The sequence below is a fragment of the Rhinoderma darwinii genome, chromosome 7, assembly GCF_050947455.1.
Source record: "Rhinoderma darwinii isolate aRhiDar2 chromosome 7, aRhiDar2.hap1, whole genome shotgun sequence".
Classification (NCBI taxonomy): domain Eukaryota; kingdom Metazoa; phylum Chordata; class Amphibia; order Anura; family Rhinodermatidae; genus Rhinoderma; species Rhinoderma darwinii.
Genome location: NC_134693.1, coordinates 94,017,695 through 94,041,408, shown reverse-complemented (window position 1 = coordinate 94,041,408; position 23,714 = coordinate 94,017,695). Strand labels below are relative to the sequence as shown.

Genomic DNA, 23,714 nt, shown 5'->3' with positions numbered 1-23,714 from the left:
CTGATAAACAGCTCTCACATCCGCACTATAACATATCCACTCTTTGTACACTGCAGTCCGCATCACAACACAGCTATAAAGGAGCATAAAAAAACAAGTCATGAGCTCCCCGCTTTACAGACTATTCACTCCCCACCTCTGGACGCTGTTTGCCGGTTTCATTCCGCTAAGCTCCTCCAGCTTCCCGCCATCATGGAGGAGACAAACCGAGCCACGGACATAAGAGCGTCACGACGTTCACTTCGAACAACTGGTAACACACAGACGTCTGATTGGTCAGCCTGACTATACCGAGCACCCTGATTGGACGGCTGCATTGTTTATCTCCCGCCCTGCGAGTACAAGGGGAAGACAAAAGAGTTTTGGGTGTCTGAGGTGACTAAAAATGTAAATGTGGGGACACATGTGTGAACGGAGAAGATGACGGCTACCTGTTGAGTCTCAGCAGGTCAGAGGAATATTAGGTGATTCCCAGATTCTCTGGTTTAATAAAACTGGTGTTGTCCTCTATGTACTTGACTATAGTGTACGTTATAACATATAGAAGAATATTTGTAAGCTGTGCTACTCAGTGGTCAGCAGCAATGTTGTGGCTGCAAGTACAATCCTATAAGGTGTCATGAATTTTTTTTTAAATTAACGTGTTTTTATTTAATCAAATTTTATATGTACGTTATTTTTTCACATGAAATGTTTTTTTTATTAACACTTTTTTCATTTACTGGGGGCTGGCATATTTTATTTGATCTGTGTATGTGTCTCTTATCGTGACGTACACAGATGGAATACGGCAGCTACAGGGCATAGACCATAAACGCGAGCCGTTCATTACAGCCTCTGCTGTTTCGCTATGTATTGCGCATGCGCATGGCCGGCCTTAGGCTACAGGGTGCCCTGTGCGAAATTGGCCTTTGGTGCCCCCCACTCCATTCATCATTTTTATGTATTGTCGGCATTTGGTGCTTTTGTTTGTGCATTTGTAACGCCAAAAAACGTGTAAAAAATGCTTGGTTTAACCGTCCCATTGACATCAATGGTAAATTGCATATGACACGTTTTGTTAAAAAATGTGTCGCGTAAAAAAAGTAATGTCAGGTCAATTCTTCGTCACGTAAAACGCGCTGAAAATGCGCCAAAATCGCACCTAATTTCTGTAGTCAATGGGAGTTCTGATTGAGCGACAAAAAACGCGATGAATACGCGTCAAAAGCGCCTGTAGTTTAAAAAGAACTTTACAAAAACACTAGTGTTTTTAAGGGTATGTGCACGCACAAAGTAAAAAACATCTCAAAATACGGAGCGGTTTTCAAGGGAAAACATCTACTGATTTTCAGCCATTTTTTTATTCAAAGTCGCGGTTATCACTGCGTTTTTAACAGCCGTTTTTGGAGCTGTTTTTCTATAGAATCTATGAAAAATTGCCCCAAAAACGTCTGAAGAAGTGACATGCACTTCTTTTTCGTGGCCGTATTAAAAAACGCCCCGTTGGAACAGAATGCCGTTTTCCCAATGGGCAGATGTTTGGAGGCATTCTGCTTCCGATTTTTTTAGCACAGAGTGAACAAGGCCTATGTTTTGTTAAGGCTGTTTTCACATTACGTCCTGCCTGTCCATTTATCATATGCGGCGGAAAAGCTCCTGGCGCATATTTTAAATGGACACAAAAAACATACAGTATAATTTTTTTACTGGACGCCACTGCATAAAATAGCGCAGTACCCCCCAAACTGAGGCTTTTTTAACCTCCATCAGGTGTATGGGTCTGTTTACCATACTTTCTGGGAGCTTCCCCGGTGCATACATTACACGGATGGGCAGAATGTAATGTGAAATTACTTTTAGGCTGAGTTCTCACGGAGCGGATACGCTGCGTAAAAGAACGCAGCGTATCCACCCTGTGCGTCGCAGGGAATTTGGGGCGAAAAACCGCACCAAACTGTGGGGCAGTTTCTCGCCTGGAAGGTCTGCTGCGAAAAAATGCAGCACTTAGCCGGCCTCCTGGCATGACGTTTCATCCATGTGACCACCGTTACAGCCTGTGATTGGCTGCAGCGGAGGTCACATGAGATGAAGCGTCATGCCAGGAGGATAAAACACAGATCTCTAGGTAAGTATAAATATTGTCTGTTTTCTGAGTGGCGTTTTTTTGCGACAGGATTGCTGCGAACCCACCGCAAAAAACACAACTGCCATTTGTTGCAAAGTTTACCTCCGCATTGATTACAATGGGGAAAACTCGCAACAGATAGGGCGCGTTTACGCAAATACAATTGACATGCTGCAGAATAAAACTCTTCACCGCAGGTCAGTTTTTTCGGCTCAGTGTTTACGCAGCATGGATGAGATTGTTTTATCTCATCCACTTTGCTGCTACTGTATTTGCTGCGGATTTTCTGCAACGAATTCCGTTGCGGAAAATCCGCAGTATTTACGCAACGTGTGAACTGGCCCTTACTCCGTTTACTCAAAGGCTATCTTTTGCATAACAGGAAAAAATATTAAAACTGCTGTCCACGTGGGTAATGTTGGTACTGTTTATTACTTCTTATTTAACGCCTTCCCGACATTTGGGTTACAGTGTCAAAAATAAAAGTTACAAAGTAAAGATGGCTGCTGTTCATAACAGCAGGCCATCTTTACACGAGGCCTAGGGGGGTGGCTCACCCGCCCCGCATCGGTGATCGCTGCAATTGGCCGGTCAATTCAGACCGACCAATTGCGGCTGTTTGCGGTTTTCGCCAATCACTGTGCCACAGGGCACAGTGATATAGTGGTGATTGGTACTGCCTAGGACAGCACCAATCCCTGCCATGTAGCGATGATGAGTTGGCAGTGATGCCACCGTCCCGATCGCTACGATTCGTGGGTCTGTACCGACCGACCAATCGCAGCCATGGCGGGTGCTTGAAACACCCTCCACCGGCTCTGCCCACCTCATTCCGGTTAGGAACGGTGAGCAGAGCTGGTGTGACCGTCTGTGAAGCCATACTTACCGAATCTGAGGCCTTCTGTGCTGCGATCCTGCTGTGACGTCTTCATCCGACTACTTCCTGCTGAAGAGTGAACCGTCATCATCATCATCCTCTGTGCTGCTGCTGATTTTTTTTATTTTTTTTAGCAGCAGCACTTGTTTTTTCCTAAACTTCTTATCCCTGTACCCTCCCCCCTCTTTCCCGTTTTACGTCCTGTGGCCGCTGAGTGCGGATCAGTGACCGCCCTCACTGACCGCCAATTTTTGGCACAGGAATTTTTTTTTTGCTGTATTTTTGCACCTCCCTGTGTGTTCCCTGCGGCCACTGAGTGCTGATCAGTGACCGCCATCACTGATCAGCATCCGTGGTAATTTTTTTTGCCACAAGTTTTTTTACTTTTTGGCCTTTTTTTATTACTGCACCTTTTTATTGCGTGCACCCTGCGGCTACTGAGTGCTGATTCTAATAATCAGCCTCAGTGGTAACTTGTTTACGCAGGGTTTTTTTTGGCCTTTTTTTTTTGTTTTTATAAAACTGTAAAAAAAAAGAGTAGCATTAGAGTAGCGGACGTTTACTGACGTCTATTTTGTAAAAAAAAATATATAGCAGAAGTTATAGCTATATATTTTTTATACAGTTTGAATAAATTTACATCTTATAGTCAGCATCTATTTAGTGACGGACATTCAGTTTTTTTTAACTGAAGTTCGTTCACTAAATTTGTGATAGTGTAGCAACAGTTTTAGTATAAATTGACATCTTATAGTCAGCGTCCGTTTAGTGACGGACATTCAGTTTATTTGAACTGAAATTTGTTCACAAAATTTTTGATAGCGTAGCGACACAGTTGTAGCTCAATTATTTTTACAGTTCTATATTGAACGTTGAATAAATTTCTTTCTCCTACATTTTTCTTATTCTTCTCTTTTTCTTTTTTCCCTATAGATTTCATATTACACGTGTAAAAGCACAACATACACAACCACCTCTATAAAGAGTATTACACGTGTTGAAGCACTACATACCCCCTAATAAAAATGTCCCAATCATCTCAAAGGGTCTACTCAGCTGAGGAGGCATATGCCATCCTGGCCTCTGAGGGTATGTGTACACGCTAGCTTGCTTTTACGTCTCAAAAGACAGACTGTTTTCAGGAGAAAACAGCTGCGTCGTTTCAGACGTAAAAGCTCCTCCTCGCATTATGCGAGGCGTCTTTGACGCCCGTAATCTTGAGCTGCTCTTCATTGACTTCAATGAAGAACGGCTCAAATTACGTTGCAAAGTAGTGCCCTGCACTTCTTTGCCGAGGCAGTCATTTTACGCATCGTCATTTGACAGCTGTCAAACGACGACGCGTAAATTACTGGTCGTCGGCACAGTACGTCGGCAAACCCATTCAAATGAATGGGCAGATGTTTGCCGACGTATTGTAGCCCTATTTTCAGGAGTAAATCGAGGCATAATACGCCTCGTTTACGCCTGAAAATAGGTCGTGTGAACCCAGCCTGACACTTAATCGACCAGCGAGGGAGAAGAGGAAATTGCCCCATTCCTCTTGACCTCATCCAGTGATGAGGAACCCCCACAAAGACGACCCAGGACATCAGCTGAGGCAACCCCCCAAATGAGTGATACCCTGTGGAACCCACCCCCTGATAATTATGAGCCTCACATTGCAGATTTCACAGGGAGCTCAGGAATTCGGTTTGAGACTGTAGGCCTCGCAGAAATTGACTATTTCAAACTCTTTTTCTCTGAGGATTTTGTTAATGTAATGGCGGCCCAGACAAATTTATACGCCCAACTATTTTTATCCCAAAACCCCACGTCATCATTTGCTAGGTGGACCCCCATAGAAGCAGCGGAGATGATGACATTTTGGGGCCTTGTCCTACATATGGGCGTAGTAAAAAAACAGAGATTAGGCAATACTGGAGTGCGGACATTTTATACAGCACCCCATTATACCGCATGGCAATGACCTGGACACGATTTGAAATTATTCTGAAATTTTTTGCATTATAATGTTAATGCACAGTGCCCGCACCGTGATGACCCCACATACGACCGCCTATTCAAAATCAGGCCAATGATTGATTATTTCTGCATCAAATTTCAGGAAGTGTACACCCCCGAAAAGAACATAGCAATAGACGAGTCCCTTGTACATTTTAAAGAGGCTCTGTCACCAGATTTTGCAACCCCTATCTGCTATTGCAGCAGATCGGCGCTGCAATGTAGATTACAGTAACGTTTTTATTTTTAAAAAACGAGCATTTTTGGCCAAGTTATGGCCATTTTTGTATTTATGCAAATGAGGCTTGCAAAAGTACAACTGGGCGTGTTGAAAAGTAAAAGTACAACTGGGCGTGTATTATGTGCGTACATCGGGGCGTTTTTACTACTTTTACTAGCTGGGCGTTCTGATGAGAAGTATCATCCACTTCTCTTCAGAACGCCAAGCTTCTGGCAGTGCAGACACACAGCGTGTTCTCGAGAGATCACGCTGTGACGTCACTTCCCCAGGTCCTGCATCGTGTCAGACGAGCGAGGACACATCGGCACCAGAGGCTACAGATGATTCTGCAGCAGCATCGGCGTTTGCAGGTAAATCGATGTAGCTACTTACCTGCAAACGCTGATGCTGCTGCAGAATCAATTGTAGCCGATGTGGCCGACACGATGCAGGACCTGTGAGTGACGTCACAGATCTGCACTGCCAGAAGCTGGGCGTTCTGAAGAGAAGTGGATGATACTTCTCATCAGAACGCCCAGCTAGTAAAAGTAGTAAAAACGCCCCGATGTACGCACATAATACACGCCCAGTTGTACTTTTACTTTTCAACACGCCCAGTTGTACTTTTGCAAGCCTCATTTGCATAACTACAAAAATGGTCATAACTTGGCCAAAAATGCTCGTTTTTTAAAAATAAAAACGTTACTGTAATCTACATTGCAGCACCTATCTGCTGCAATAGCAGATAGGGGTTGCAAAATCTGGTGACAGAGCCTCTTTAAGGGGAGACTAAAGTTCCGCCAATACCTGCCAAGTAAGAGGGCGATGTATGGAATTAAAATGTACAAGCTGTGCGAGAGCAGCTCAGGGTACACCTACAGGTTTCGGGTTTATGAAGGGAAGGACACCAGGATAGAACCTGCAGAATGCCCCCTGTCCTGGGAGTTAGTGGAAAAATAGTGTGGGACTTGGTGCACCCACTGCTGGACCAGGGTTATCACCTTTAGGGCTGATTCAGACGAACGTGGCGTTTTTGCACACGCAAAATGCGCAGCGTTTTGCCTGCGCAAAAGCCACTTGACAGCTCCGTGTGGCAGCAGCATATGATGCGCGGCTGTGTGGTTTTCGTGCAGCCGCCATCATTATGACACTCCATTTGGATGTTTGTAAACAGAAAAGCACGTGGTGCTTTTCTGTTTACATTCATCCTTTTGACAGCTGTTGCGCGAAACAGCCAGTTTGCACGGAAGTGCTTCCGTGCGGCATGCATGGTTTTCTCGCACCCATTGACTTCAATGGGTGCGTGCTGCGCGAAAAACGCCGAGATATTGAACATGTCGCGCTTTTTACGCAGCGGACAAACGCTGCGCAAAAAGCACGGACTGTCTGTACTGCCCCATATACTTCTATTGGTCCATGCGAGCCGCGTGAAAACCACGCGGCCTGCACGGACGCAATTCACGTTCATGTGAATCGGCCCTTACGTGAGTAACTTCTATACCAGCATCCCACTATTTAAATGCCTCTCCACCAGAAGTACTGTAGCATGCGGCACCGTGCGCAAAAATCAGAGAGGCCTCTCTAAAAATCTGAGTGGGCAACCCCTAAGAAAAGGAGAAAGCAGGGCACTACACAGAGATAACTTGTTGCTGGTCAAGTATAAGGACAAGAGGGACGTCCTTATTTTGACCACAATACACGGTAGTGGCAGCACCCCTGTCCCTGTCCGAGGTAGCACCACAATGACCCCCAAGCCAGACTGCATCCTCGGCTACAATAAGTACATGGGAGGTGTTGATCTCTCTGATCAAGTACTGAAGCCATACAGTGGCATGCGTAAAACAAAGGTGTGGTACAAAAAGCTGGCCGTGCACATGGTACAGATGGCATTGTATAACGCTTACGTTCTATACCAATGTGCAGGCCGGACAGGGACATTCCTTCAGTTTCAAGAAGCGGTTATCAAGGCCCTTGTATTTGGGAACCAGGAAGGGGTGGGCCCCAGTACTTCTAGATGCGATGGTCCACATATTGTACCAGGGCAACACTTTCCTGGCGAAATCCCCTCCACTGGTAAAAAGGGAAGGTGCCAAAAAAGGTGTAAAGTGTGTTGCAAAAGGGGGAGAAGACGAGACACAACTTATCATTGTGAAACCTGTCCCGACAAACCTGGCCTGTGCATAAAAGAGTGCTTCAAAGTTTATCACACATCCATGGATTTTTAATTGAAACATTTTTTTAAATGCTCACTATACCCCTAGATAAATTCCTTGAGGGGAGTAGTTTCCCACATGGAGTCACTCTTGGGGGTTTTCCACTATTTTGACCACTCAGGGGCTTTGCTTTTTCTCCTTTAGTCCTTGTGGGAATGAAAAAAAATTAGCTAAACCTACGTTTTATTGGTTAAAATTTAGATTTTCATTTTCACGGCCTACTTCCAATAAATTCTGCAAAAAGCCTGTGGGGTCAAAATGCTCACTATACCCCTAGATAAATTCATTGAGGGGTGTAGTTTCCCACATGGAGTCACTCTTGGGGGTTTCCACTGTTTTGACCACTCAGGGGCTTTGCAAATTTGACATGGCCACCGCAAACCATTCCAGTTACATTTGAACTCCAAATTGTGTTCTTTCCCTTTTGAGCCCTGCCGTGTGTCCAAACAGCCGTTTATGATATGACCACATGTGGGGTACTGTTTTACTCGGGAGAAACTGCTCTACAAATGTTGTGGTGCTTTTTCTCCTTTAGTCCTTGTGGGAATGAAAAATTTAGCTAAACATACGTTTTATTGGTTAAAATTTAGATTTTCATTTTCACGGCCTACTTCCAATAAATTCTGCAAAAAGCCTGTGGGGTCAAACTGCTCACTATACCCCTAGATAATTTCCTCAAGTGGTGTAGTTTCCAAAATGGGGTCACTCGTGAGGGTTTCCACTGTTTTGTCCCCTCAGGGGCTTTGCAAATGCGACATGGCCTCCGCAAACCATTCCTGCTAAATTTGAGCTCCAAAAGCCAAATGGCCTTCCTTCCCTTCTAAGCTCTACCGTGTGTCTAAAGAGCAGTGTATGACCACATGTGGGCTACTGTTTTACTCGGGACAAACTGCTCTACAAATGTTGTGGTGCTTTTTCTCTTTTAGTCCTTGTGGGAATGAAAAGAAATTAGCTAAACCTACGTTTTATTGGAAAAAATTTAGATTTTCATTTTCACGTCCTACTTCCAATAATTTCTGCAAAAAACCTGTGGGGTCAAAATTCTCACTATAACCCTAGATAATTTAATTTAAATGTAGTTTCCAAAATGGGGTCACTTGTGGGGGGTTTCTACTGTTTTGGCACCGCAAGAGTCCTTCAAACCTGATATGGTGGCTAAAATATATTCTAATAAATACAAGGCCCCAAAATCCTCTAGGTGCTCCTTTGCTTCTGAGGCCGGTGCTTCAGTCCATAAGCACGCTAGGGCCGCATGTGGGATATTTCTAAAAACTGCAGAATCTGGGCAATAAATATCGAGTATCATTTTTCTGGTGAAACTTTCTATGTTACAAAAAAAATTGATTCAAAATGAATTTCTGCAAAAAAAATGAAATTTGTAAATTTCACCTCTACATTGCTTTAATTAGTGTGAAACGTCTAAAGGGTTAAGAAACTTTCTAAATGCTGTTTTGAATTCTTTGAGGGGTGCAGTTTTTAAAATGGGGTGACTTATTGGGGGTTTCTAATATATAAGGCCCTCAAAGCCACTTCAGAACTGAACTGCCTCCTGTAAAAATAGCCTTTTGAAATTTTCTTGAAAATGGGAGAAATTGCTGCTAAAGTTCTAAGCCTTGTAACGTCCTAGAAAAATAAAAGGATGTTCAAAAAACGATGCCAAACTAAAGTAGACATATGGGGGATGTTAATTAGCAACAATTTTGTGTGGTATAACTGCCTGTCTTACAAGCAGATACATTGAAATTGATAAAAATGCTAATTTTTGCAATTTTTCACTATATTTTGGTGTTTTGCACAATTAAATACTGAATGTATCGACCAAATTTTACCACTATCTTAAAGTCCAATGTGTCACGAGAAAACAATCTAAGAATCGCTTGGATAGGTACAAGCATTCCGACGTTATTACCACATAAAGTGAAACATGTCAGATTTGAAAAATGAGGCTCTGTCAGGAAGGTCAAAAGTGGCTAAAGAGGGAAGGGGTTAACTCACTGGGAAGGCCGGAAAAAAAGAATCCGTAAATAGCCTAAATCGCTGTTTTTTGTTCAGATTAGCTTTAAAAAAATATAATAAAAAATTATCAAAAAGTTGCATGTACCAATAAAAGCTATAACTCGTCCCGCAAAAAATAAGCCCTCACACCGCTTAGACAAAAATATAAAAAAAAGTTCTGTCTCAGAATGTGGTGAAACATTTTTTTTTAAAATTATTATTATTTTTTTCAACATTCATTTTTTGTTGAACATTTTCAAATATGATAACATTGACACATATTTTCAGTGCATTCATAAACTAGTGGTACAACGGTGCTGGTAGCACTGATCAATCATGTCCACTTAACAATCAACATAGAACATTAAAAAAAAAGAAAAAAAAAAGGGGGGGGGGGAATCAGGAGAAAGGAGGAGAGGGAGGGGAAATTGCAGGTACATGTGTCATCTCCAATGCCACTTTATGATACAATATCCAAGGATTCCAGAAGGCAATATAAGAAGTATATCTATTTTGTCTAAGATAGAAGATACGTTCATATACACAGTGTGTTGACACCCTGGCCACAACCTCCTCACATGTGGGGGATGTCGGGGACTTCCAGGCCTTAGCTATCAAAAGTTTGGCTGGGAGAAAAACATGGCACACTAGGCGTTGAGAAACAGGCGGGATCCTTTCTATTTCCAAAGATAGTAAATCTAGACAGGGATCTTGGGGTATGGGCATACCTATAACCGCTGAGAGTAACTAAAAAATGTCGGTCCAAAAGTTGACAAGATGGGGACAACCCCAAAATATATGGTAGATCGAGCCCCCTTGGCACTGGTGTAGCTATAGGGGTCGCAGTGGTCGCAATTGCGACCGGGCCCCGAAGCCAGGGGGGCCCACGGCCCCCCGCACCACATCAATAAAAAGTTACTATAGTAACTCGGGCCACGGGCCCCTGTTACTATAGTAACATACTTTACTTACCTTCCTGGTTCGCAGCGGAGGTCCTGACGTCAAGCGCTGTGCGCAGCGCATGACGTCACAGCGCTATGCGCCGCGCACAGCATCGAGACGGCAGAACTCCCGCCACGGCCGAAGAGGAAGGTAAGGTTAGGCCTGACTGGCGGGGTCAGACTCCCGGGACCCGCCAATCAGCTGTTTTGAAGGGGCCGCAGCACTCGTACGAGAGCTGCTCCCCTTCATTCCTGTCACTTCATTCCGGTCACACTGTGAATCTGTGTCGGCGATTCACAGTGTGGGCGAGTAGTGAAATGAGGGGGAAGCAGCGCTCGTACGAGTGCTGCGGCCCCTTCAAAACAGCTGATTTGCGGGTCCCGAGAGACACATCAGCTATTGATGGCCTATCCTGAGGATAGGCCATCAATGTTTAGGGACTGTACAACCCCTAAGCCTACGATGTAGCAGGCTTAGGGGGCCCATGAGACAGGATCACAGATTGTGTGATCCTGTCTGCTGGGCCCTGTATCTAAGCCAATCACATGGTAGGCTTCGATACATGGCCCATGCGTGATCCTGTCTGCTGGGCCCTGTATCTAAGCCAATCACATGGTAGGCTTAGATACATGGCCCATGCGTGATCCTGTCTGCTGGGCCCTGTATCTAAGCCAATCAGGGCCCCAGCACACAGTAATCTTATACTGTATAAGATTACTGTCTGCTGGACCCTGTATCTAAGCCTACGTTGTGGTAGGCTTAGATACAGGGTCCCACAGACAGTATCACACATGGGCCCTGTATCTAAGCCTAACACATGTGTTACTAATCATTTTTTGTGTGTTTTCTTACATGTACGGTCGCTGGACTACGTCGGATTCCAGGACTACTTCGATGACAGCTTTTTTTTTATTATCAATAAAATGGTTAATGAGGGCTGTGTGGGTTTTTTTTTTAATTTCAATAAAATATTTTTTCTATGTCTTTGTGTTTTTTTTTAAACTATATTACTACCGCCTTAGTAATGGCCGCCGGCTGATTGACAGCATCCATTGCTAAGGCGGGGCTTAGTGTTAGCCGATGCAGAGGCGAACACTAACCCCCTTTATTACCCCGGTACCCACCGCCACCAGGGGTGCTGGGAAGAGCCGGGTACGATCCAGTACCTGACCATCTGTAGTGATGGCCGGCCACTAGGGTGGCCGCAGGCTGGTATTATCAGGAGGGGAAAGGCCAAAAACAGTGGCCCTTCCTACCCTGGTGATGCTAGGCTACTGCTGCTTTATTGTGCACCAAACAAAAGAAGAACCAAGGAGTCTCGAAGTCCAAAAATACATAATCTTTTTATTTAACAATATTACACTGTTTACACAAAACGAGTTTCTAAAAATGAATCACAAATAAAAGCATGGCCGCCACATGGGTCAATATAGATCAAATATAGTCATGTAGGTAAGGACATATTACAGTATACCTCAAAACAACAATATAGGTAGCATGATGTAGATAAGGTGAGGTATACAGGCTACAGGTAATATGTTAAACTGCTTCAAAAAACGGTGAGAGGGATGTTACTCCCATGCATGAAAGGTACAATTGAGAACAGGACTAAATGAACAATGTGTTATAATGTCCAAAGAGGAGAGCTCATGTATGTATAGATACTGGGGAGTTAACCATGTATATGTAAGAGCCCAAATACCAAGAAGCAGTGAACAATAAACCAAGGAGTACTACCAAAGTACTAACCCATGTAGCTGAGACTCCAAGAATGGCGGCCGGCCCCAACGCGTTTCGGCTTCCGCCTTCGTCTGGGGGTGGCATCTACAAGTATATCCCTCCTATTTATCTAGCCTAGGGACCAATCAGGGAATGATTGGCCAGGTGAAAATATTGTATAATACAATTACCTCAATCAGCTGTGGCGTCATGTCCGCGTTTGTCAGTAGACAAACATCACATGGTGTGGGCATCATGTGATACGCGATGAGTGCGCCGCGTGATGATGTCACAGCGGCGCCCTTCATCCCGCGCACATCAAGATGCCGACTCCTAGTGAGTTGCTAAGGACGCCAGCGCATGCGCACTAGATTGAGGCATGTTGATGATGAATCCACCAAGTGTAATATATACGTATAGGGGCGTTGGGGCCGGCCGCCATTCTTGGAGTCTCAGCTACATGGGTTAGTACTTTTATACCCCAGTTCCACAGGGAATTAGATTCTTTGGGACCAAAGGCCCTAAATGGGGGTGTTCCCCTTGTGGAGGATGCATTTCATGTCCCAATATTGAACGTGCAGAAGAGTTTACTGACTCTGAGAGAAGTAAAACATTCAAAATTGTGTGGCACATTACATGTGCTACACGCGGGGTGGTATATTATGCAGTGTGTCCATGTAATAAAGTATACATAGGACTGACCACACGCGAATTTCGAATCAGAGTACGTGAACATGTGCGGGATATTGAATCTGCAAAGGAGGTCCATGATACTGATAAAATAGAAAAATTGAAAACGATTCCACGCCATTTTAAACAGTTTCACAATTGTAATTCCAGACTACTAAAGGTACGAGGAATAGACCATGTGGAATTAAATATAAGAGGTGGAGATTTGATGAAGAAATTATTGAGATTGGAAAGTAAATGGATCTGGACTTTGAAGACCATGCAGCCGAGAGGCTTAAACGAATCGCATGGGTATGCCGCGTTTCTCTGATCACTGTGTATGTGTTTGTGTGGCATCATTTTTTTAATTTAATTTTGTGATGTAATAATACTTTTGTGATTTTAACATATGTTCCTCTTCTCTCCTAGTTTCTCTTCCAGACGTAGACGTGTATGAAATACTATCGATATACAGTGATGCATTATTTCTGCAGTGAAAGACAACAAATTATGCCGAAGCGTTGTGTTACAGTGATTTATATATATAGAACAACTTGCTCTTCAGATGTTGTCTAACTCCTATAGTAATCTATATATGGCAGCATAGAATAATAATAAAATAATGAAATGTATAATTTGTAACAATTTTGTAGATTTTATGAATTCTTGCACTATTGCACTTTAGTATTGAAATGTATATTTTTATACCCTTATGTATTTATTATATTAGCACCTATGTACTTTTCACACAGAGAATTTTTATATATATATATATATATATATATATATTTTTTCACCTGACTATATGCATATGATTTATGTACATACATATACATGAGTATGACAATAAACGCTTATCACTATACAATATATATATTTATTTCTATATTCACTTTATATAATATGGTGTTATGCGTTTGAGATATATATTTGCATGTATATGTATATATATAATTTTTCTCTGTTATATACAACACTTATTCATTCATTTCCTTCTCTTTTTTTCACCACAAAAGATATATGTATATACACTAATTTGTATTGTTTAAACACAGTATATTCTGTGTCAATATAGCTTAATCCATGCTCATTTCTCATTTAATTTCTTCTCTATGTCTTAACATAAAGCCACGTATTTTAATATAATCTATTATGCATTTTCTTGAAGATCTTGTGCTATATATCACAAAGGTATTTTCCTTGTGTTAAAAACCATATATTTTCAAAGATTGCTATGGGTTTTGGTATATTTATAAACCTTTATAAACATTGAATATCTAATTTCCATTGCACGGTGTGTAACCTTTCCCTATACGTATATATATTACACTTGGTGGATTCATCATCAACATGTCTCAATCTAGTGCGCATGCGCTGGCGTCCTTAGCAACTCACTAGGAGTCGGCATCTTGATGTGCGCGGGATGAAGGGCGCCGCTGTGACATCATCACGCGGCGCACTCATCGCGTATCACATGATGCCCACACCATGTGATGTTTGTCTACTGACAAACGCGGACATGACGCCACAGCTGATTGAGGTAATTGTATTATACAATATTTTCACCTGGCCAATCATTCCCTGATTGGTCCCTAGGCTAGATAAATAGGAGGGATATACTTGTAGATGCCACCCCCAGACGAAGGCGGAAGCCGAAACGCGTTGGGGCCGGCCGCCATTCTTGGAGTCTCAGCTACATGGGTTAGTACTTTGGTAGTACTCCTTGGTTTATTGTTCACTGCTTCTTGGTATTTGGGCTCTTACATATACATGGTTAACTCCCCAGTATCTATACATACATGAGCTCTCCTCTTTGGACATTATAACACATTGTTCATTTAGTCCTGTTCTCAATTGTACCTTTCATGCATGGGAGTAACATCCCTCTCACCGTTTTTTGAAGCAGTTTAACATATTACCTGTAGCCTGTATACCTCACCTTATCTACATCATGCTACCTATATTGTTGTTTTGAGGTATACTGTAATATGTCCTTACCTACATGACTATATTTGATCTATATTGACCCATGTGGCGGCCATGCTTTTATTTGTGATTCATTTTTAGAAACTCGTTTTGTGTAAACAGTGTAATATTGTTAAATAAAAAGATTATGTATTTTTGGACTTCGAGACTCCTTGGTTCTTCTTTTGTTTGGTGCAATATATTTTGGGAGTACAGTCGTAAGTTATAAGGGAGGATATACATAATTTGTGCCAGATGATGCAGCATGCATGCCCTGTATATAGGATTTGCTGCTTTATTGTATCTGGCTGGTTATGAAATATGGGGGGGACCCCACGTCATTTAAAAAAAAATAAAAATTGGAAAGAACGATGTGGGGTCCCCCCCAATTTTCATAACCAGCCAGATACAACACAGCAGCAGCAGGCAGCATTACAAGGGTGGGAAGGGCCACTGTTTTTGGCCTTCCCCAGCCTAATACTACCAGCCTGCGGCCACCCCGGTGCCTGCCCGTCACTACAGATGGTCGCGTACTGGTTCGTACCCGGCTCTTCCCAGTACTGCTGGTGGCGGTGGGTACCGGGGTAATAATGGGGGTTAGTGTAGCCTCTGCACCGGCTAACATTATAGCCTCGCCTTAGTAATGGAGGTTGTCAATCAGCCGGCGGCCATTACTAAGGCGGTTATAATAAAGTTTAAAAAGATACAAGCACATAGAAAAAATATTTTATTGAAATAAAAAAACACAACCCTCATTAACCATTTTATTGAGAATAAAAAAAACGCCATCATTGAAGTCCTCGAATCCGAAGTCCAACAACGGAACCTGTAAAAAAACACAAACACACAAAAATAATCATTAATACATAAAGAAGCAAAATTATTATTCTTACCTATCCTGGGTCCAGCGCTGGAGCCACAATGTCAGCGAGCTGGGCCCTGTATCTAATCCAATCATGTGTGATACTGTCTGCTGAGCTGTGTATCTAATCCAATCATGTGTGATACTGTCTGCTGGGCCCTGTATCTAATCGTATCTTGTGTAATACTGTCTGCTGGGCCCTATATCTAATCCGATCATGTGTGATACTGCCTTCTGAGCCACTGTATCTAATCCTATCATGTGTGGTACTGTCTGCTGAGCCACTGTATCTAATCCTATCATGTGTGATACTGTCTGCTGGGCCACTGTATCTAATCCTATCGTGTGATACTGCCTTCTGAGCCACTGTATCTAATCCTATCATGTGTGATACTGTCTGCTGAGCCACTGTATCTAATCCTATCCATAGTTTATAGGGTCGTAGTGCTATAGATATGCTATGCTGTCTCCTATACACACATTTTTTTTTGGGGCAGACACATATGTATTGGGGCTATTTCCCCTGACATTTTAAGTCCTGAGGGTATGTTCACACGGCAGCGTCCATTACGGCTGAAATTACGGTGCTGTTTTCAGGAGAAAACAGCACCGTAATTTCAGCCGTAATGGCATGTGCAGGCGTCTTTCGCTGCGTCCATTACGGACGTAATTGGAGCTGTTTTTCTATGGAGTCCATGGAAAACGGCTCCATTTACGTCTGAAGAAGTGACAGGCACTTCTTTGATGCGGGCGTCTTTTTTACGCGCCGCCTTTTGACAGCGGCGCATGAAAAAAAATGACCGTCGGCATAGAACATCGTAAGACCCATTCAAATGAATGGGCAGATGTTTGCCAACACTTTGAGCCGCATTTTCGGATGTAATTCAATGCTAAAACGCCCGAATTACGTCCGTAAATAGGGTGTGTGAACCCAGCCTGTGACGCCCCCGGCTGCTAGTGCTGCATTGTTGGGTCACTTAGGAGACCCAGCGATGCAGCTGAAAGCTGCGGACCGTCGGCCATGAGAAGTTACCGGGGGGGGGGGCCCCAGTAAGAATTTTTGCATCGGGGCCCATGAGCCTTTAGCTACGTCCCTGCCCCTTGGCCTCACGCCAACATAAGTTGGATGTTTGAGGGTATATCCTAGCCAATTTGAACGGAGTGTAATACCACCTCAACAAAACCTTATGGAAAACTTCCGAAAGATTCATACAAACTGAAGATTTCAGAGTCCACTTAATCGCCGTTTCCCATTGTGCCAGAGTAAAGGATTTACCCACATCTCTCTCCCAATTTAGAAAATGTGCTCGCCTGGAAATCTCCACATCCCCATTCAAGGTGTCATGTATTCGAGCCGTGAGGTTCCCAACTCCCCAACCAGACCCAGATAGGAGTGTGCTAGTAGATAGGGGTAGCTGAAGATCCGACAGAGGGGAGGCAGCCAAGTAAGACTTTATCTGAGTATACTTATAAATATCTCTATCCGAAATATGAAACTTCTCCTGTATGTCGGCAAAGGACTTAACATCTTCCCCAGAAAGCAAGTCGGAAATAAAGTGGATGCCTGTTGCAGTCCAGTGTTTGATGCCTAGATTGGGAATCAACAACTCCAGCACCCCACCGGTATCTGCACGCTACTGCTCCTAGGAATTCTAGAGGGCCGTGTTATAAAATGAAGCCAGCTCTGCACTGCAACCTTTACCGTGGGGATATTGGGAAGAGGGAGTTCAGGCTTTAAGGCATAAGCCAACAGTACATTAGACATAGGTTGACCCCCCATTAAATAGTTTTCAATCGAAGGCCAGCTAACCCCAGTAGAGGAGATAAACCATTTTCCAGATTGTTTTATTACTAATGCTCTATGGTAGGATAACAGGTTAGGAACTCCCAACCCCCCTCTATGTTTCCGCTTCATAAGGAGAGCCGCAGCCACCCTAGGCTTCCTTCCTCCCCACAGGAAAATCTGGAGTTGCTTTTGGAATTTAGAGAGCCATAACAACGGTATAGAGATTGGCAGTGTTCGCAGATAATGTAGTATTTTGGGCAGTATGAACATCTTATAACAAACATTGCGTCCTAGCCATGAGGGTTCATGCGTAGCAATTTGATCTAGTTCTCTCTGTAGAGAAGCTAGGAGAGGTTCAAAATTAATTTTGGGAAGTCGGGACCAGGGATACCCAATTTGAATTCCCAGGTAAGGAATGGAAGAGTTTTCCCACTGATATGGGAACTCAGTTTGTATAGATTGTTTCAGAGCCGGATTGATAAAAAGCCCAAGAATCTGGGACTTAGAGGCATTCACTTTATAGTAAGATATTAACCCAAATCTTGAGATAGTTTGAGATATTTCCCTTAAAGAAGGCAGAGGACTTCCGGTTCTGGCGATGCAGGACGCGAGTGACTGAGCTCCCGTCCAGCCTGCTTGCTCGCAATAGTCGCTCCGGCGATGACAATCAGCAGTGAAGCCACCAGCCCTGCACAAAGAAACATACCCGGTGGTGCCTGTATGGACAGGTACCTCCTCAGAAGTGCGCATAAGCCAGCCATGGAAGATTCAGCCGCGGCCGTGGAAAAGGGAGGTAAGATGGCGGCGCTTCCCGTCACTGCTCCCCTGCTATACACACAGGAAGATGAGCTGCAGCACCCTCAGTCCCAGCTTTCAAGCCCTGCAGAGCCCATAGTCTCTTCTCATCCTGCACCTATTGATTATATAGCCCTGGCCCGTGAAGTGGCCAAGCAGATAGCGCCAGACCTGCAAAAGGCATTGGAAAAAACGGTGCAAGATTCCCTGAACCGCGTGCATGCGGAGCTGGCACAAGTCACTTCCAGGACTGATGAATTAGAACAGCGTATGACGTTGCTGGAGGATGAAAATGAGCGCCTGCAATCCAAACTTAAAGTGGTGCTGTCTGCTACTACGCAGTTGGGGACAAGGTGGAGGATCTGGAAAACCGCTCCAGGAGGAGCAACCTACGACTGGTGGGTCTGAAAGAAGCGGTGATCCCTTCTGATTTACAGCGATGATGTGAGAGGACATTGCCAGCAGCGTTAGGTCTTCCACGTCCCTGCCGGGTGGAGAGGGCACACAGGGTGGGGCCGGACCCCAGACATCTCCCAGCAACAGATGACCACAGTTCGCTTCGTCCCAGACAAGTAATCTTTAAGCTGTTGGATTACAATGATAAGGTGGCACTTATGAAGGCATTCCGCAGCAGATCGCGTCCTTTGGAAATAGTGGGCATGAAAGTGCTACTTTTCGAGGACTATTCTACGGAGGTAGCAAAACGAAGGCATTCTTTCAGCAAGATCTGTACCGCGCTGTTCCAAGCGAAAATACGTTTTAACCTGCAGTACCCAGCCATCTTACGGGTGTTTCAAGAAAACGGGCGGACCAAGATTTTCGCCACACCGAAGGAAGCGGAGGACGCACTTACAGAGCTTTGCAGACACAGACCCCAGCACGAGGAGCATCGCAGTCCAAATCGCAAGTCAAGAGAAGCCCAACGGAATCGACTAGATATGGAGCGAACCTGGGCAGAAGCTTTAATGCCCACACCAAGAAGATCCCGGGGGGGTCGATCCGGAAATGGAGGGGACTCTCCGAAGCCGCAGAGGCGAACGCGAGACCGCACCCGATCTACGTCTCCTGATTGACGGGCGAAGTTTTCTCAGCACCATTTTATCTGATGTGATGATGGTCATGTGGACGCTGTAGATCAATCGCAGGTTCCGATCGGCTGCAGATAAGTTTGCAGATAATTTTAAGAGTTCTGAGGGCGGCAGTTGGCGGTCTTATAAGGCACCTTGTACCGGTCAGCAGCTGGCCTAATGTTATAACGTTATAACGTTATAATGTTAAAATGTATGCATTTTGGTGTTTTCCCGCATTTTCACTACAGGGGATTAGAGAGTGAGTTAGGGCAGGCTCTGAGATCTCTCCTTGTGGGCGTGCTCGACCGGGAATGATATAATGCCTCCCCTACGCAAGGGATTAGTTATATCTGCCACAGATCGCATATTTGGGGAAGGTTCGGTAGGGGATCTTGGAAAAGGAGGCAGGGAAACCTAGAGGTGAAGCAGGATTCATTTTGACATGTTATTTTATAGTCCAAACAGACTCTAGGATGTTAAACCGATGGTATAAGAATGTATAACTTTGTGTACAGGCGGCAAAGGGTCAATGAGGTGGAAAGGGCAGGTGCAGCTTACTCATTGAAGGTGATATATATGCAGGTCTGGGGGGGAGGGGAGGGAGCGACGTGTTTTGGCACAACAGAAAAAAGTGAAGTCTCTTACGCCAATGGGTATTAAGGGGCTGGTGACCCTTGCCGCAGGTGATTTTTCGTTTTTTTTAGGTAATGGCCTGATGGCCTTGATATGGAGTTTAGTTTTGGTTTCTAGGCCGGGTTTTGGCTACGTTCTTAATGTTTACGCATGGCTTTTGGGAAAAGGTGGATCTGACTCCCCGAACCTATCACGACTTTTAGAAATTTTAGCTCATCTTATGCACTGCCCAATAACATGAAAATAGTCTCATGGAACGTTAAAGGGCTTAGATCCCCACAGAAACGGACCAAACTTTTGCGACACATGAAACGATTACACCCAGATGTAGCCCTATTACAGGAAACTCACCTTACCGATCAGAATTTCAGTATTTACAAAAATTCTGGGTGGGCCAGGTTTTTGGCTCGCCGGCAAGGGAGGGTAAGGCGGGAGTTATAATTTTGGTACATAAAAATTTTGCGTTTACGCTGGTGTCCCAGGAACGGGATGACGAGGGCCGTTGGATCCATCTAGTGGTGGAACATGCAGGGGAAACTATTAGTATTCATAATGTGTATGGCCCAAATACGGTTAACACAGGTTTTTTTGGTCATTTGGAAGCCCAACTCCAGCAGGATCGTACTAGGCTTTTAATTTTAGGGGGAGACCTTAACACTGTAAGGTCCTCCAGGGAAGATAGGAGCGCAGGGACTAGTTCGCAGAGAAATAGGGATAAGATCTTGCCAGACTTTTTAAGACACACTGCCCTAACAGATGCTTGGAGGAGTCTACACCCTGATGCGCGGGAATACACACATTTTTCTCATGTCCATCAGTCATGGTCGCGTATTGATTACTTGCTAGTTAATGAGGCATTATGTCGACGATTACGAGAAGCGGCGATTGAGGATCTCGTTATTTCGGACCATGCCCCGGTTACCATTACTTTGGCCGACACAGTAGCTAGGGGAACGGATTTTATTTGGAGGTTCCCCGCCTTTCTGGCAAAGGATGAGGGCTTTCTACAGAAGCTTAAGGGGTGGTGGATGGAATTTGATGGGGATAATGCATCACATCGTTCGGACCCGTCACTGTATTGGCGTACAGCCAAAGTGGTAATACGAGGGAAAATCATGCAATTTATGTCTAATCTTAAACGCAGGACTACCGAAGGGTACAAGGCAGCGAGCGACCGATTACGGTGTGCATACACAGCATTTCTACACTCTCCATCAACGCCTTTGGGGGAGAAATGGAGGGAAGCGAAGCGGCAATTCGATCAGTGGTTAGACAAAAGAGAAAGTATTTATCGGTCCCAATTTGATGCAGATCTAATGCGTTTCGGCAAAAAAGCGGGCAAATTATTAACGAGACTAGCGAAGGGGAGGTTTGCACTGTCGCACATTTGAACACTTAACGACTCCAATGGAAATCCTACATCAGACCCCAAAAAAATTAACACTATATTAAGTAAATACTATCAAGCCCTTTACTCAGACACGCCCATAGACCCCCAAAAAGGTAGGGAATTTTTGGAGAAGGTAAAGCTGCCAGGGCTCACTCAGGAGCAGAACGACCACTTGAGCGCAGAAATTACCTTAGAGGAAATCCAGAGCACCATTAAGACCTTATTCAACGGAAAGGCCCCGGGTCCAGATGGATTTGCAGGAGAGTTTTTTAAATCTCTGAGAGAAGAAATTAGCCCTACCTTGGTGGCATACTATAATATCTTACTAAAGACCGGTGCTCTCCCAGCAGAGGCCAAAATAGCGCATATAAAGGTATTACCCAAGAAGGGGAAGAATCCTCTTGACCCGGGGTCGTACCGTCCTATATCACTGATAGACCAAGACCAGAAATTACTCACAAAAGTTTTGGCCAATCGTCTGGCTACATATCTACCCACACTGGTGGGAAAATCCCAAGTAGGATTTGTAAAGGGCAGGGCAGCAGTGACTAATTTACGCAAAATGTTGACGGTGCTAGAAACAGTCAGGCACGATCCCCAGCCAGGTACCCGGCCGGCACTCTTAGCGCTAGACGCAGAGAAAGCTTTTGATAACATACAGTGGGAATGGCTGGGGATGGTGCTGGACAAAATGAATGTCCAGGGAGCCTTCCGGGTCTTCTTGAAGGGTGTTTACAATAATCCACAGGCCCACGTTCACTCCTCAGGATTTCGGTCGGATCCCTTTCAATTGCATAAAGGAACCCGGCAGGGATGCCCCCTTTCGCCCCTGTTATTCAATCTAGCACTGGAACCTATGGCTAGATTCCTGGAGGAATCCGATATGTTCAGAGGTATTCATGTAGGGTCTCTGGCAGTTATGTTAGCCTTGTTTGCTGATGACGTTATACTTTTTATGTCAAATCCTCAAGAGCATTTACTGCCGGTTTTTCACTTTTTACAGGAATTTGGGCAATGCTCGGGATATAAAGTCAACCTAGCTAAAAGCGAACTGCTGGAGTTGGGCAAACCATTGCCTAAGACCTTTTGGCAATCCTTGGGGTGTGGGATATCCCCGGTTGAACACTGCATTACTTATCTGGGCATCAAGATAGGGCAGGTGCCAGACACCCTGTATGGCCTAAATTATCCCCCGTTATTTAAAAAAATACAAGCGGAACTCACCCGATGGTGCCAATTGGCATGATCCCTCCTGGGGACGTGCCACCTGATTAAGATGGTTAGTTTCCCCAGATTGCTATACCCCTTTCAAACACTCCCTCTCCTATTGAAACATGTGGATGTCTCTAAACTGACTTCCGCATTCACAAAATTTATATGGGCAGGAAAAAGGCCTCGCATTGCACTCACCAAGCTCATGATGGGCAAACAAGAAGGGGGTGTGAACTTCCCGAATATCAGGGGCTACAACGTGGCATGTCTTTTTCGTCATGTAGTAGATTGGCTTCACGAAACGAGCCATTATTCCAACTTAGATCTGGAGGGGGAGTATGCCTCACCCTGGAACCTGAAGGCTTTGCTACATTGTAGAGTTGCTTCTCTTCCGTGCCGTCTCAAAACCTCCATTGTATTGAGAGATACAGTACTAGCTTGGAAAGCGGTACGTAAGCATTTTGATCTACCTCACATGGTATCGAAACATATGCCGCTGAGCGGACACCCGGAATTTTTACCGGGAGTAGGCAAGGGAGACAGATTTGCCTCTTGGGGGACGGTAGGCATCAATAACGCAGGGGATCTTATGCATATAGAGGAAAGGAGATGGTTAACCGGGGCGGAAATTACCACTAAACTCAGACCCCTAGAAGGTAGGGTTAATTTTTTACAAATTCTTCAGGCACGAGCATTTTGCACCTCTAGGCTCAGGGATTTGAACAAGGAAGCCACCTCGCACACTCTAGATGAGGTCATAGGTCCAACGACTGGGCGTGCGACTATTTCAGGGTTGTATAGAGCACTGGGAGATGGTTTTGTTCGTCCACAATCAAGGGTTAGTTTCAAAGTCTGGGAACGGTGGACTCAAGATCCAGGTATAGGTGAGATCATATTGAGGGGTTGGGAGACGGTACGGAAGAGTGTTATAAACAAGAGCTGGAGGGAAACCTATTTTAAATTGATGCATTCAGCTATATATGGCTTTAATATTTTGCCTTCACAATCCTTCCCCGACCGCATTACGTGTTGTCCCAAATGCAACACACCCTTGACGAATTTATGGCATGGAGTATGGGGGTGTGTTCATACGAAGCGATTTTGGGGGATGGTACACAAATATATTGCGGATCATTGGAAAACGAACCTCCCAATGACGCCTCAAGCGCTATTGTTCCATCAGGCGCGGCCACCGGAGGAACAGGGTGCTCGAGGGGTGAGATCACCTCTCCTGCTGGTGCACACGATTTTACTG

General features: G+C 44.5%; 1 protein-coding gene and 1 long non-coding RNA gene across 3 annotated transcripts in view; one reads left to right on the top strand and one right to left on the bottom strand.

The window, feature by feature from the left end:
- The window catches only part of HMGXB4 (HMG-box containing 4), a 58,638-nt gene extending 58,381 nt beyond the window's left edge, over window positions 1-257 (bottom strand). The window contains exon 1 of one of the 2 annotated variants that reach the window (XM_075833696.1): window positions 137-257. The gene's annotated coding sequence lies outside the window, so the exon portion shown is untranslated. The other variant, XM_075833697.1, reaches the window with a different exon arrangement.
- Window positions 128-13,335, top strand: LOC142658038 (uncharacterized). Its single transcript, XR_012850024.1, has 3 exons — window positions 128-464; window positions 12,918-13,058; window positions 13,176-13,335. It is a non-coding gene; the product is annotated as an uncharacterized LOC142658038 (long non-coding RNA).
- The last annotated feature ends 10,379 nt before the right edge of the window (window positions 13,336-23,714 follow it).